Genomic DNA, 16,241 nt, shown 5'->3' on the forward strand with positions numbered 1-16,241 from the left:
GCGTCGGTGCACATGCAGGCGGGTGGTTCGTCGGAGGAGGAAGTGGTGCAGTTGGATGAAAAGGCAAGAGGGGATGTTTATGTCTGTTTTGAGGGCCCGTTGGGGGCACATTTCAAGCAGGAAGTGAGGGAGCGAATTTGGAAAGGGGAGTATGTGGACATTTTTTCACTGCTCCCGTTGGAAAAGTTTAACCTGGATAGAACGAGGAGGGATGAGGGCAAGAAGGAGGATGAGAAAAAGTGAAGATATCATTTAATACCGTGGACGTTTCTGAATTGGTTGCAGGCGTTTGCGATATGCGTGATTGGGGAAAAATTGCAGGAGTGTTGTTTGGCGCTTTTTTGCTATTAGGACGCAATCGGTGAAGCATATCGGGTATATGGGGGGCAAGCATGGCTGCGTTATGATGAACAGTTAAGGCAGCGGAAGGCGGTGCATCCGTAAATGAGATGGGATCACTAAGATATAGCTTTGTGGTTGAAGGTGACGGCGCCAGTTAGGTCGGGTCAATCCTTTCAGTGAGAATAGGGGGGAGGGGTCAATCCAGTGTTGCAGCAGTGTCCGCAAGGGATTGTGTTTCCTGTTTAATGAAGGGGGTGTAAATTTGGAGCTAAGTGCAAATTCAAGCATGAATGCTCCATATGCGGTGGGGCCCATGGGGCGGCGTGATGCTTTAAGGGAAACAGACAAAGAGGGGGTGAGTCCTACAGATACTCGGATAAGGCGGCCGTGGACTTATTACGGGAAGGGTTTCCGTCGAGATATAGGATTCCGTTTGTCCCGGGGAACGTGGTGTTATTGAAAAGATATTTGCGATTGATTGAACATCCAGATGTAGTGGCAGAAAAACTGGAAAAAGAGATCAAGCTAGGGAGGATGGCTGGACCGTTTTTGGAACCACCATTAGTGAATTTGCGGGTGTCGCCACTAGGGGTGGTCCCAAAAAAGGAGATGAAAAAGTTTCGCCTTATTCATCATCTGTCTTTTCCAAAGGGATCGTCGGTCAATGACGGTATTGAAACGGCCTTGTGTTTGGTGATTAGGGCCGGCGTCAGCACCCGACACACCGGGGCAAGTGCCGGGGCCCTCTGCTCCCTGGGGGGCCCACTGTGCCCGCTCACTCTTGCAGCTGTGTTCTGGTCTTTATTAAACTGCCTGTTCTGAATTCTAGGTCAGCTTACCCCAGAAATGCAGACAATTTTCGCCATGTGCACTGCTGGGGTGGGCGGCCCCAGGACTCAGAACAGGGTAGATGGAGTTTCCTTCTGGGCTAAAGGACCTTCCTGATTTCATCCTCCCATGTGTCAGTGGGGGAGGAGCAGAGAGCTGTGTTCCTGACAGACAGGAGCCTGGCTGGAATGTGGTGAGGCCTAGCTGTGTGTCTGTCCCTATGTGTGTGTGTGTCAGTCCCTGTGTGTGTCTATCTGTCCGTGTGTGTGTGTCCCTGTGTGTGTGTGTGTCTGTCCCCGTGTGTGTGTCTGTCCCTGTGTGTATCTTTCCCTGTGTGTGTGTCTGTCCCTGTGTGTGTGTGTGTATCTGTGTGTGTCTTTCCCTCTGTGTCTTTCCCTGTGTGTGTGTCTGTCCCTGTGTGTGCATGTGTGTCTGTCTGTCCCTGTGTGTATGCATCTGTCCCTGTGTGTGTGTGTCTGCCCCTTTGTGTGTGTGTATCTGTATGTGTCTTTCCCTGTGTGTGTGTGTGTCTACCCCTTTGTGTGGGTATCTGTGTGTGTCTTTCCCTGTGTGTGTGTGTGTCTACCCCTTTGTGTGGGTATCTGTGTGTGTCTTTCCCTGTGTGTGTGTGTGTGTGTGTGTGTGTGTGTGTCTACCCCTTTGTGTGGGTATCTGTGTGTGTCTTTCCCTGTGTGTATTTGACCAACCCTGTGTGTGTATCTGTCTCTGTGTGTATTTGACCGTCCCAGTATGTGTGTCCTTGTGTGTATGTGTCTGTCCCTGTGTGTCTATCTGTCCCCATGTATGTGTCTATGTGGGTGTGGGTGTCTCTCCTAGTGTGTGTATCTCTCCCTGTGTGTGTGTATCTCTCCCTGTTTGTGTGTGTCTGTCCCTGTGTGTGTGCGTCTGTCTGTCCGTGTGTGTGTGTCTGTCCCTGTGTGTGTGTGTCTGTCTGTGTGTGTGTCTGTCCCTGTGTGTCTCTCTGTGTGTGTGTCTGTCCCTGTGTGTATGTATCTGTCCCTGTGTGCATTTGACCGGCCCAGTGTGTGTGTCCTTGTGTATGTGTCTGTCCCCGTGCGTGTGTCTGTCCCTGTGTGTGTGTATCTCTCCCTATGTGTGTGTATGTGTCTGTCCGTGTCTCTCCTTGTTTGTGTGTGTGTGTCTCTCCCTGTGTGTTTGTGTGTGTCTCTCCCTGTGTGTGTGTGTGTGTGTGTGTGTGTCTCTCCCTGTGTGTCACCATCACCATGCCCACAGTGTTCCTATGTCTTGACGCAGCTGCATCAGAACATTCTGTGTGGGGCAAAAAGAAGAAGATGGAAGAGGAGGCAGCGCCACCAGCATGGAGTCCGTGGGAGAGGCTCAGGGAGGCACACTAAGGACGTAGGTAACACTACCACATAATCTACACTAGTGTTATCTGTGGTTTTACATAGGACTGCAGGTAACACTACTACATTATTAGCACTAGTGTCATCTGTGGTTTTACATAGGACTGCAGGTAACGCTACCACATTATTAGCACTAGTGTCATCTGTGGTTTTACATAGGATTGCAGGTAACACTACTACACTTTCTGTACACAGATAGCCATGACTGTGTTATCTGTGCTGTTACATAGGACTGCATGTGATATCTACTATATTATCTGTACTCAGAGAGTTATTACTGTGTAAGGAGGACCACTGAGACTTTATCGCCCAAGGGCCCACATGAACCTGGAGCCAGCCCTGTCGGTTATACACCTCATTTGATGTGGCAGTTGCGTGGGTTAAAAAGTTCAGAAGATGGGCGTTACTAGCAAAGACTGATATTGAGGCAGCTTTTAGGCTACTACCGGGGCATCCAGATTCTTTGCATTTGTTGGGGGGGTTTTGGGATGTTTTTTTTTTTTTTGTGGATCGTTGTTTGCCAATGGGCTGTTCGCTGTCATGTGCATACTTTGAAATGTTTAGCTCGTTTCTGGAATGGGATATGGCGAATTTGTCCAGTTGCGAATCTATCATTCACTTGGATGCCTTCCTTTGTATTGCACCACCAGACTTGCGTGTTTGTTCGCTGTTATTGCATACATTGAGTGCGTTGTTTGGGACATTTGGTGTTCCCTTGGCGACAGAGAAGACGATGGGGTTGGTTACGTTTTTTGGGGATAGTGATTGACACGTTAAGGATGGAATGTAGGTTGCCTATGGATAAGCTGAAGATTTGAAGAGGGAATTGGAAAGGGAGCGGCGGGTAAAAAAGATTAAACTGCTCGAGCTTCAGTCACTCCTGGGAACACTTAATTTTGCGTGTCGATTATGCTCATGGGTAGGATTTTGAGCAGGAGGTTAGCGGGGCCGTCAGCGGGGGTAGTTGCACCACATGATTGCATTCGGTTGGGGCGGGAATTGAGGGCGGACTTGCAGGTCTGGGGTTCTTTTTTGGAAAGTTATAATGGTCGTTCGCTATTTATGGGTGAAGTGGTGGATTTCTTCGATTTTGGACTATGTAACTTCTGATGCGGCGGGAGGTTGTGGTTTTGCAGTTTACTGCAGGCGTCAATGGTATGGCCAGATAGTTGGGTGGAAAAGGGTTGGGTGAACAATTTTGTGCTGTTGGAACTGTTTCCTATTGTAGTGGCGGTTATGTTGTGGGGGGAGAAGTTTCAAGATAAAAAGGTTTGCTTTCAATGCAACAATTTGGGAGTGGTTTAAGCAATCAATGGGTTGTCAGCCTTGTCGCCATTGGTTGTACGGCTGTTACAGCGGATGGTATAGGAGTGTCTGTTGCTCAATACATTGGTAGTGGCGGTGAATGTGTCGGTGGTAGATAACTGTATTGCTGATGCTCTCATTCACAGTGGGAGCTTTTTCTGCAGCTGGCCCCAGAGGCGGAGGAGTTTGGGAGGAAGGGCCCGAATTGTCTATGGAATTTTCTGGAGGCACCCTAGCGGGTCTCATTCAGGCATCGATGGCACCCATTACATGTGCAACTTATTTAAAGCGTTGCAGTGTTGGGAGGAGTGGTGTGTTAGATTGGGTGTTGAGAATGAGTATTTAGAAGTACCATTGTTGTTGTTCGTTGGCGAAGATGAATAGTTACCTAGCGGGGCTGGCTTTTGGTTTTAAATTGAGAAAAATTACAGATTTTACTAAGTTATTTTTGGTCATTCAGGCGTTAAAAGAATGGCGTTGGTTAAGGTCGGGGGAGGATGGTGGGCGCCCGTGTCTTTTGCCTTGCTTGAAAGGGGTCTTTAGTTCTGCATGGGAATTGCGTTTGTTTCGACTTGCATTTTCTTTGGCGTTTTTTGGGGCGTTGCAGTTGGGGGAGTTGGTTTGTCCGACGGTCGGTAGAGTGGGAGGGTTGCTGAGGGATGATATGGATCTGTTCCACGATAGGGTGGAATTCATTATTCGGCAGTCAAAGACAGGTGTAGAAGGAAGAGGGCGTAGAGTTGTGCTGTTCGGTATTCCGTGGTGTGCGATATGTCCGGGGAATTGCACGAGTATGGTACAGTGGTGACGGGGGGGTTGGTTCATGCAGATGGGTCTTTACTGTTCCATTTTTAGCTTACAGCTGTTTTTAAGAAATGTTTAGACCAGTTGGGGGTGGGACACGCTGGATTTTCAAGCCATTCGTTCAGGATTGGGGCTACGACCGAGGCGGCTCGGTGGGGGTTGGGAGATGAGAATATAAAGCGCATTGGGGGTTGGGAATCTATTAGTTTTCGGTCGTATATCCGTTTGGATCGAGTGTAAAGCGAGAGTTGAATTAAAGAAATGAGTGGGGTAGCGTATATTTTTGTTTTTGCAGCGGTATTGTTCTTTGCTGTTTTTTGTTTTCTCATTTCAGGTGCAGAACCAGCTTTGATCTGGATTTTAGGGCATTCGTACACCTTCTGGGGGCCATCCGAGTAGCGGTTCGGCTGGACGGTCAGCAGCTAGGTTTTGTGAGATCAGTGGCAGTGGTGAGATGGTTGGTTCGCAGGGGGATGGTCTGGGGTGGATTGATGCATGAAGTTCACCGGTTTGACGGGTTGGTGCTACATGTGGGGGGCAGGTGATTTGGGAACGCGGCCATTTCGGGAGCTGGCGAGGGACGTAAAGTTTGACCTGTTGAGGTTATGGACGTTGTTCCCCAAGTTAGTGAAGGTTTGGTCGGACACAGTTCAGCAGAAAGTCTGGCGGGGTGCTCGTTCCTTGGAGGGGTTGAATAGAGCTAGGGTGAAGGTCACCGGGCAATGGGTCATTTTATGGCTAGAGTAGGGCAGTGGCTGTGAGGCATGTGGAGCTCAAAAGGGGTGTTGGAGGTTTTAGCAGTCTGATGGTGTTCACTTGAACGCAATTAGCTTGGATATCTGGAGTCTGGTCTTACATGAGGGCATTGAGATTGCCTTAAGGATGTGGAGGAACGCGCAGACTTAAGGGGTCAAGTCTGTGCGTTGGTGGAGGTGGGAGGTCCTTGAAGTTGGAAATATTCACAAGTGAGGATGATGGGGCTGGACTCCCGTGGTTGGTTGTGGCAGAATTAAAGGGGGCCATTAGTGGTGGCTCCGAGCTGGCGGGCAACGGCTGGAGGCAAGATGGCTCACCCTGGTGGGGTAACTCATTTATTTGGGGCTTCAAGGACCTCCCCAGAATTAATTAATATATGTTATGGTTATATTAATGTTATGGTAATAAAAGAGGTTATATAGATATATTTTATAATAGTAAAACGGCTGCTGTGGCCGATTTAATCCAGCCTGGTGTCTGTGTCTTATTATGATTTAATCAGGTAAAACATGGGGTTTGGTGAGGCATCGGTTGTAGTGGGTGATAAGGGGCAGGTAAATATTGGAAGGGTCGAACGGAAGGTAACCAATACCTCCGTTATGTATCTATGGCAGGTGATTGACCAGCAATCCTGCTATAAGGGTTAATGCTGTCTGCCAGGTTGGGAGTGCCAGTCTAAGCTTGTCTGTCTGCTGTTCTGCCCAGCTGCTGCCTCTTTAGTTTTCTGAAAAAATGAGGGGGGTTATGGTGGGTGGGATGTTCTCTTGTCCTGAAGGACATCTCGCCCTGACAGCTCAACGTAACTCCCAATAATGTTCCATTACAAGAAGCGTCTCATTGCCAGTAGTTAGAAAGTGGCTGACCTGAAGCGCTGGCCCTGGCATTGTGCGAGCAGTACAGGGACAGCTGCTTGCCCCTGTTCTTTAATGGACCTCCACTCTTTATGCTGGCAGCGTAAGGACCTCCTTGCTATGGGGAATATTGTTGTATAGACTACAAAGAAAAGCCATGAAACGTGCTTCCACTTAACAGTCAAGTCCTTCTGTTTTCCTGAAGTTCTAAAAAAAAATATGTTCATAGTTAAATCCGTATATGGGAAAGCTGGGTTACAATGAATATGCTGGCTTAGGGCTCATGCACACAAACATATTTTATGTCCACATCTGATCAGCATTTTTTGCGGGTCGGATGTGGACCCATTCACTTTAATCGGGGCCGCAAAAGATGTGGACAGCACACTGTGTGCTGTCTGCATTCATACAGTTGTGTTCAAAATAATAGCAGTCAGACATCACTAACCTGATCAATCACTGTTTTTGGTAGAAATTATATTTCTACATGGCAACTAATTTACTAGCAGGTGTAGTAGAGTAATAGAAATCCAACAGACCCGACAGTCATGACATGCATGCTGCTGATTCTGTGTAATTGAATTACTAATTGAAAGGGGAATGTTCAAAATAATAGCAGTGTGGAGTTCAATGAGGTCATTCACTCTTTGAAAAACAGGTGGCAATTATTGCCCTTATTTAAGGGAGGAAGGCAGCAAATGCTGTACATGCTGGTTACAGTGCATTTCTCTCTGAAATTCTGAGGAAATTGGGTTGTTCCAGACATTGTTCAGAAGAACAGCGTACCTTGATTAAAAAGTTGATTGGAGAGGGAAAACATATAAAGAAGTGCAGAAAATGATAGGCTGCTCAGCTACAATGATTGCAAATGCTTTTAAATGGCAACCAAAACCTGAAAGACTTGGAAGAAAGCAAAAAACTACCATTCAAATGGATAGAAGAACAGCCAAAATGCCAAGGACTCAGCCAACAATCAGCTCCAGGAAGATCAAAGAAGGTCTAAAGTTACCTGTGAGTAATGTTACAATTAGAATACACCTATGTGAAGCCAAGCTATCTGCAAGAAGCCCCCGCAAAGTCCCACTGTTGAAAAAAAGACATGTGCTGAAGAGGTTACAGTTGGCCAGCACAGCACATTGACTGGCCTTCATTTTCTTCATGTTTTGATTTGGAATAGAATGTGTAGTGTTCCAAATCCGTTTGTGTGTATGGAAAAAAAAGCTATTAGAAGGATTTTGAGCTTTATTCACTTTTTTAAACACACTGCTATTATTTTGAACACAACTGTATATCCGTTCCGTTGGATCCGCAAAAATATAGAACTTGTCAGATTCTTGTCCGCATCACGGACAATATGTATATGGATAGGACTGTTCTATTAGTTGCCGAACGTTCTGCAAAAATGCACATGTCTGGTATCCATGTTTTGCGCATCTGCAATTTGCAGACCACAAAACAGGCATGAGCCCCTATTCAACTCCTGCAGGTGTTATCACCCAGCTTTTTCAAATCTACTTTGTTGTACAGAAGGGGCGCACCACTGCATAACTAAATTCAGAAGTCTAGGAAAGCTAGGTGGCAAGATCCCTATCCTCGACATTCTATGCAAGTGAAGGTATAGAATGTGTGTGTGGTTCAGAAAAAGAAACAGAATTCTCTGCTCTGAGATTTTTAATGTTCAAAAATTTCAACCCCAATTTTTTTTTTAGATACTCCAATCACATCCCAAGCTGTATTCGGAATTCTGTTAGTTGGGTTACCTGTAACCAGAGAAAGAGCCTAGAAGGTTTTCCAGGACTTTGTTATTGATGACTTCTCTCAGGATAGATCATCAATATCAGATTGGTGGGGGTCCGATACCCAGCACCTCCACCAACCACCTGTTTTGGGCAGCCACTGGCAGCGGACCTATACAGTGTATGGCGCTGGAGGCAGAAGCTCCATGCACCGTGTACTGGCCGTTCTAAAGTACTGCAGCTTAGCTTCTATTCCAGTGAACGGGAGCTGAGCTGCAGTCCGCCGCCTCTGGAAACTACACAGTGTATGGAGCTTCTGCTTCTGCTCTGTAAACTGTATAGTTTCCGATGCAAAAACAGGTGATTGGTATGGGTGCCTGGTGTCAGATCCCCACAATCTGATATTGATAATCTATCCTGAGGATAGCTCATCACTATCTGTAGCCGGACAACCCCTTTAGGTAGTTGGAGATCAGCTACTGTTATATATCCTAAGGGATATCTCCTAACCATGAACCATCTCGCCAGTGCCACATATTGAAATTGGCCCCCTATGAGTCAAAATCTTACTTTCCAACAAGCCTTGGGCTTTGGCATAGATATCCATCCATTTATAGCTGTTTTGAGGTGTTTACCCCTCATCAGAATGGAGTAGGATTCTGGAAGGCTGGGTGCGATGCCTTAAAGGGGTTTTCCAAGATTTTAATACTGATGTCCTATCCTCTGGATAGGCATACCTTCCAGCTGTCCCGGTACGAGGGGAGGTATGTCCTGCTTTCTGGCAGCTGTCTCTGCATCCATAGGAAGCAGAGACAGTTGCCTGTATTATGATGAAGCAGAGAGCCAGCATCGGCTCCCTGCTTCATCATCCCTCCCCCCTGCCGACTCTCCAGACCTCTGGTCTGTGTGGGGGGGCAGGGCCATTCGGTAGTCAACCTCAGCTCCACCTCCTTCACAGACCAGAGCAGCTGATGTCCTGATGCTACTGTTACGAAGAAGATAAGTATGTGGTGTTTATTTTTTTTTTTACTTTTTGTGAGGGGCATAATGTGAGCATATTACTGAGGGCACAATGTGGGCATATTTTGTGGGTGCACAATGTGAGCATATTATTGGGGGCACAATGTGGGCATATTACTGGGGGCACAATAAGGGCATATTACTGGGGGCAGAGCTGGACATATTTCTGGGGGCACAGCTGGGCATAATACTGTGGGCACTGCTGGGCATATTACTGTGGGCACAGCTGGGTATATTACTGTGGGCACAATGTGGGCATATTACTGGGGGCACATAACTGGGCATATTACTGGGGGCACATAACTGGGCATATTACTGGGGGCACATAACTGGGCATACTACTGGGGGCACATAACTGGGCATATTACTGGGGGCACATAATTGGGCATATTACTGGGGGCACATAACTGGGCATACTACTGGGGCACAGCTGGGCATAAATACTGTGCGGTGGTATGAAGGGGGAATAATTACTATGTGGGGCATTAAGGGGACTGGGTGGAATTAGGTGTATTGTTATGTTTTGGGCAGAGTTAGAGGCGTGGCCTAGCACAGAAAAAAATTGCCCCTCTTTGTTCGTTTATAAAGTTGGGAGGTATGGGATAGGTCATCAGTGTCTGATCAGTGGGGTCCACCGGAGCCTTCTCCCTGGTTTTCCTAGGCTATTGACATCACGTTCATCGGTCACATGACCTAGGTGCAGCTAGGCGCTGCCACTATACAATGCACAACGCTGTGCTTGGTGAGCACGGAGAGGGCCACGGCACTCAGAGGAATGCCGGTGCCTTCTCAAACAGCTGATCCACAGGTGCCCTGGGTGTCGGACCTCTACCGATCAGATCCTGCAGATAGGTCATTAATATTAAAATCTCAGAAAAACCTTTTAAATGCGGCTTAGGCAGGGTGCTGCATTTCCTTAAAGAGACCAGTCCTGTCTGGAGACTTATCGGAAGTACTCCACAGTATAGAGAGGTATCTCCCAAGAAAGAGAACCGTCTCACCAGCGCCACCTATTGAAAGCGGCTCCCTATGAGTGAAGATCAGACTTTCCAACAAGCCTTGGGACACGATAAGGGAACATAGCCAAGCCAGATATCAATCCCTAGACAGCTGTTTTGGGTACTTGCCCCTCATCAGTACGGAGTAGGATTCTGGCTGGCTCAGTGCAGGGTGCTGGATCTCCTTAAAGAGACCAGTCCTGTCTGGAGACTTATCGGAAGTACTCCAGGGTATGAAGACTTATTGGCAATGCTCCATGGAAAACTAATATGTAAAAAGGTACCTCCCAAGAAATATAGCCTGGGCAGACATCCATTAAAAAAATAACCACATCTGCAGCTGAGGTCCAGTGAAATAAAAGGGGCTCAGCTGCAATACCACACACATCCTGCAGACTATGGGGGGGCTGTTTTTGGAAGAAAGCAGCCATGTTTTTCCAGTCCTGTACAGCCCCTCTGTTGGCCCGGAGCTGCAGGATTACTTTCCCACTCCATAGTTGTTCTGCCTGTGTACTCTGAAATGTTTGTACCTACGATGCAGACGATAGTGAAGTCAGAGCCGGGCATTGTCTGGAGGTGTCGTGATTGACTCTTTGACAAGATACTTTGAATTGCTTCCCAACTTTTTAAGATATCGATTTTCCCTGCTGGGTAAAATGGTGGGACTCCTGCTGCTGCCTGTACCCACATTACACAGGCACGAACTGCAGACAATTCACTCACAGGGAGATCTTCTATACACAGAAGTTTTCTTTTGAATATAAAGTTTTCCGATAAACAGAATTCTCATTTCTCTTGTCTATCTACCTCTGTCTATTTATCTACCTACCGCTATCTATCTGTCTGTCTATCCATCCATCTCATACTTACCTACTTGTCTGTGTGTCTGTCTATCTATCTTAAAGTTCATCTGTCAGCAGATTTGTACCTATGAAACTGGCTGTCCTGTTACATGTGCACTTGGCAGCTGAAGGCAGCTGTGTTGATCCCATGATCATATGTGCCCACATTGCTGAGAAAAATGATGTTTTAATATATGCAAATTATCTTCTAGGAGCAACGGGGGTGTTGCCGTTACACCTAGCGGTTCTGCTCTCTGCGCAACTGCTTCACCCTCTCAATTTTGATTGCCTATAAGTGTAACAGCAACACCCCCGTTGCTCCTAGAGGTACGAATTTACTGACTGACGCCCTTTAAATGTATCTATTGATTTCAGTGATCTCTTAACCCTTTCCTGACAGAGCCTATTTTTGCAAATCTGATGTGTCACTTTATGTGGTAATAACTTTTGAATGCCTTTATTTCTCCAAGCCATTGTGAGACTGTTTTCCTGTGACACATTGTACTTCATGTTAGTGGTAAATTAGAGTTGTTGAATATGTTTTACCTTTATTTTTTAAAGAAATCCAAAAGTTACAGAAAATGTAGAAAAAAAATTGCTATCTTCTGCTTTTAAGGCAGATTTTGATGCCTCATAAAATAGTTATTACTTAAGGCAGTTATCTCATTTCAGCAGTGGCATGTATCATGTAGAGAAAGTTAATACAAGCCACTTACTAATGTATTGTTAGGCATCTTTCACACGGACGTCACAGATTTGGTTGAGGGAAAATCGTGCAATTTTGCCTGTGAGTGCTGTCAGTTTTGTTGCGTATTTCCAGCGCGTGCGTGAAAAAAAATGAATACTTCCTCTACATTCACCTGTTACTGCAAACACATGTAAATACCCCACAGCCTGCCTTGGTTTTTTGGACAGCTCCATTTGTTTCAGGAGTTTTTGTCATGTGGTTGGTGTGTGTGTTTGGTGATTGGATTTCCTTTTGCAGGATGTCCACTTTCACTGTATCATCCACTGACTATGTCTTCTTGCACTGGCTGGTCTTCCGCTGTTTTGGAGAGCAGCCAGAAATGATTGAGGAGGAACCGCGGAGGAAGCGGATGTGGGTGCATTCTATAATTTCGCAGCGGGCCAGCAAAGGTCAATTTGTTGGCTTGTACTCTGACCTCTGTGAACACCCTCTGAAGTTCTTTAATTATTGCCGCATGTCGGTGGCTACGTTTGATCGGCTGTTGGGGGAGTTGAGGCCTGCCTTGACTTTCCAGGACACCAACATGCGGCGGAGTGTGTCACCTGAAGAACGTCTCATTATTACTTTAAGGTAAGACTATATATTATCATACTCATACATGAATGACCTACTGTTTGCCAATACATAGCAGTTTTGTCTATGGCCTGTGTCTTCATAACTTTACCTGTTTTATGTCTAAGTACTTAATAGTAGTAAACATGTATTGTATATACTGTATTTTTTGCCCAATAAGACGCACCGGCCCATAAGACGCACCTAGGTTTTAATGGAGGACAATAAGAAAAAAATATTTTTCATTAGACCTCAGATCAGATCAGCAATCAGACCCCCAATGTTAATCAGACCTCAGCTCACAGCCCTAATGAGATCCCCAATGTTAATAAGACCTCAGATCAGAGCCCAATATGAAGAAGACCCCCAATCAGACCTCAGATGAGACCCCCATGCCTTATATCAGTCCTTCATGCCTCATATCAGTCCCAGCCATATGTAATCAGCCGCCCCCAGTCATATGTGATAAGCTCCCAGCCATAATTCAGCAGCCCCCAGCCATATGTAATCAGCCCCCAGCCATATGTAATCAGCCCCCAGTCATATAATCAGCACCCGGTTATATAATCAACCCCCAGCCATAATTCTACAGCCCACAGACATCTGTGTTTCATATGATTGCTACATTCTGTGTAGTTTGCTCTTGTGGTGCATGTGGACTGCGCCGACATCCTCCATTGTATGCATATTTTGCTGGAGTTAGTTGTATACTGCGGTCCACATGCGGTCGGGCTGCTCCCCCAATAGAAGACACGCCACAGTGTCAGGGGTTTGGCAGCTCCTCCAGAATTGCCACTATATATTTTTTTGTTTTTTGGTTTCTGCCTTGTTAGATTTGAGTGCGTTTGCCTTTACTTGGCATTCTAACACTCTTTTGCACCTGGTAACCTCCATCACATGGTCTGGTGTGGGTGTGGCTCGCGGCCTGTCTTCATTCACAGTGTACAACCGCAGTATTCATGCTGGGCACTTGTGGGGTGCTTGGCTGCGAGCTGAATTACATCACCTTCAGACCGTGTTCACACCACAGTTAGAGCAGCGGTTAGGACCCCTTGCCATGCTGAGAACCGTGACGTGGTGCATGATGGGCTCCGATATCTCCATGACTGGAATATATTGGCAAAAGTCTCAGCTTTTAATACCTTTATTCATGTCTTGCCAGCATAGTCAGTGTTATATCTGTTTGGTGCATTTTCTCTCTCTGTGTTTCATATGATTGCTACATTCTGTGTAGTTTGCTCTTGTGGTGCATGTGGACCGCGCCGACATCCTCCATTGTATGCATATTTTGCTGGGGTTAGTTGTATACTGCGGTCCACATGCGGTCGGGCTGCTCCCCCAATAGAAGACACGCCACAGTGTCAGGGGTTTGGCAGCTCCTCCAGAATTGCCACTATATATTTTTTTGTTTTTTGGTTTCAGCCCACAGACATAATTCAGCAGACCCCAGCCTCAGATACCAAAATAAATAAACCACTTACCTCTCCTGGATGCCGCCGCTCCTCACCGTCCGCAATATTCTTCCTCCTGCTGTCGGTTGTGCTGTGAACCAGCGCGCACAGCATGAGGTCACAGAGCGCCCTCACGCTGTGCGCAGCCACTGCACAGCTGAGAGCCGAGGACCAGGAAGCGGTGAGTACAGAGCCTTCACCGCTTCCCAGTCCTCCGGTACTCATTAGTATTCACCCCATAAGACGCAGGGCCATTTTTCCGCCACTTTGTGTCTTCTGGGGCGAAAAATACGGTAGTTCCTTTTTATTCATTAATTGTGTGTGCTTTTGAGCCAGCCACTTTGTGTAAAGTCACTTGGTGTACTAACAAGTAATTGATTAGTCACACCAGATTCCAGTTCTGCGGGGGTTAATTATTCGAATCCTGGCTGCAATGATGAGGATACGTCACCGGTGTGTATATGGTAATGGTCTGGAAGTTGATTTAGCTAAATGCTCTTCCTTTCTTTAAAGTATCTATGAATATAAAGTATTGAGTTCCAACTTTGGAGTATGGCTTATTTTAATTTCAACTTGCCAGACACATTTTTGTTTCATTTCAGATATCTTGCGACAGGAAATTATTTTTCGTCTTTACATTTTGTTTTTAGAATGGTGACCTCCACAATTTCTGGCGTGGTACGGGCTACATGTGCCACCATTTGGTTAAGACTGAAGGCTTTGGTGCTGCCACATCCAACCAGGCAGCAGTGGCTTGATATAGCCCAGGGTTTCCTGGAGAGGGCTCAATTTCCAAATTGTATTGGTGCCCTTGACGGGAAGCACTCAGGGTCCCAATACTATAATTATAAGCAGTTTTTCTCTGTAGTTTTGTTGGCCTTGGCTGACACAAACTACAGGTTTATAATTATAGATATTGGGTACTGTGGAAGTACTGCAGATGCTCGCATCTTCAGGGCTTCCAGAATGGGTCGCTGGCTTCAGTCCAACCAACTGAATGTACTACCAGGGCCGGCCTTTGGCGTGTACGGGCTGTGCGGCCGCACAGGGCGCCATAGCAACAGGGGCGCCGGGCGGCCGACAGCCCGCCGCAAACTAACTAAGTCTACTTACTACTTAGTTGCGGCCGCTGGCTGACTAACAGCGCTGAAAAGCGCACAGACTATTGGAAAGAGTGAGGAGGGGGCAGGGCCAGCGGCCGCTCTGAGCTCCGCTCTGCTGCCTGGCCTGCCTGTCTCTTTAAGAGAGCAGACCAGTGACTGCTGGAGCGTGCCGCAGCTGCCGCACAGGCACGTCTTCCTTCTCTTTTGACGTTGCCTCTGAGCTCTGCCCCCAGGTCCCCAGAGAGAAGGAGCGAGCCCACGAGCGCCAGCCAGCAGCCACAGCAGACTCGGTCTCTGCCAGGGAAGGCCCATGACACAGCCTGAGGCTGAGCCAAGTTCCAGCAGAAGTTCCAGCCTTACAGGTATTTGGTAGTACAAAGATAACAACTCATCTGCCACTGGCCTATGATGGAGTGGGAGAAATGGAGGGGGGGGGGCCGACAGAAGGAGAGATGTGCTGCTGCCTGCTGCTGCCACTGGCCCATGGAGGGGAGAAATGTGCCATTGGGGGGGGGGAGGGGCTCATAGAGGACAGGAGGACAGACTTGTGTGCTTTCTTTCCTGCTACTACATCAACCCCCCCCCCCCCCCCCAGGGATTTTGAGGGCCATTAAGGGTTGGACATTAACTCCTCGCTGCTGATATTGAGTGTGCCGCCAATCATATTCCCCTCCCCCCAGCACATAAGTTACCTTTAGGAGGGGGGGGGGGGGTTTGATTGGTGGCTATGTGCACACTCCGCATCATCCAACCCCTAATGCCCCCCAAAATGCCCGGTGGGGGGGTGGTATGACAGGCAGGAGGAGCGATGTGTATATGGGCCCTTGCCCTGCACTCGCTCAGCTGTGCTCGCATACATATCGTGCCCTGTGTCCACTGTCCTGTGCCCACTCTGCTAAAGCCTGGCATAGCCCAGCTATACTAAAGCAGACAGGCAGGAGCCGTGTGGTGATAATATTTATTGTATGTGTGTGTGTATGTCCGTCCCTGTGTGTGTGTGTGTGTGACTGTCCGTCCCTGTGTGTGTCTGTCCCTGTGTGTCACCATCACCATGCCCACAGTGTTCCTATGTCTTGACGCAGCTGCATCAGGATGTTCTGTGCGGGGCAAGAAGAAGAAGAAGAAAGAGGAGTCAGCGCCAGCATGGAGTCTGTGCGATAGACACAGGGAGGCACACTAAGGACAAAGGTAACACTTCTACATGATCTACACTAGTGTTATCTGTGGTTTTACATAGGACTGCAGGTAACACTACCACATTATTCAGCACTAGTGTTATCTGTGGTTTTACATAGGACTGCAGGTAACACTACCACATTATCAGCACTAGTGTTATCTGTGGTTTTACATAGGACTGCAGGTAACTCTACCACATTATCAGCACTAGTGTTATCTGTGTTTTTACATAGGACCGGAGGTAACAACACTACTACATTTTCGGAAATCAGAGAGCCATCACTGTGTTATCTGTATTCAGAGAGCTATGTGTTATTTGTGGTGTTACATAGGACTGCAGG

The sequence above is a fragment of the Bufo gargarizans genome, chromosome 6, assembly GCF_014858855.1.
Source record: "Bufo gargarizans isolate SCDJY-AF-19 chromosome 6, ASM1485885v1, whole genome shotgun sequence".
In the NCBI taxonomy this organism is placed as follows: Eukaryota; Metazoa; Chordata; class Amphibia; order Anura; family Bufonidae; genus Bufo; species Bufo gargarizans.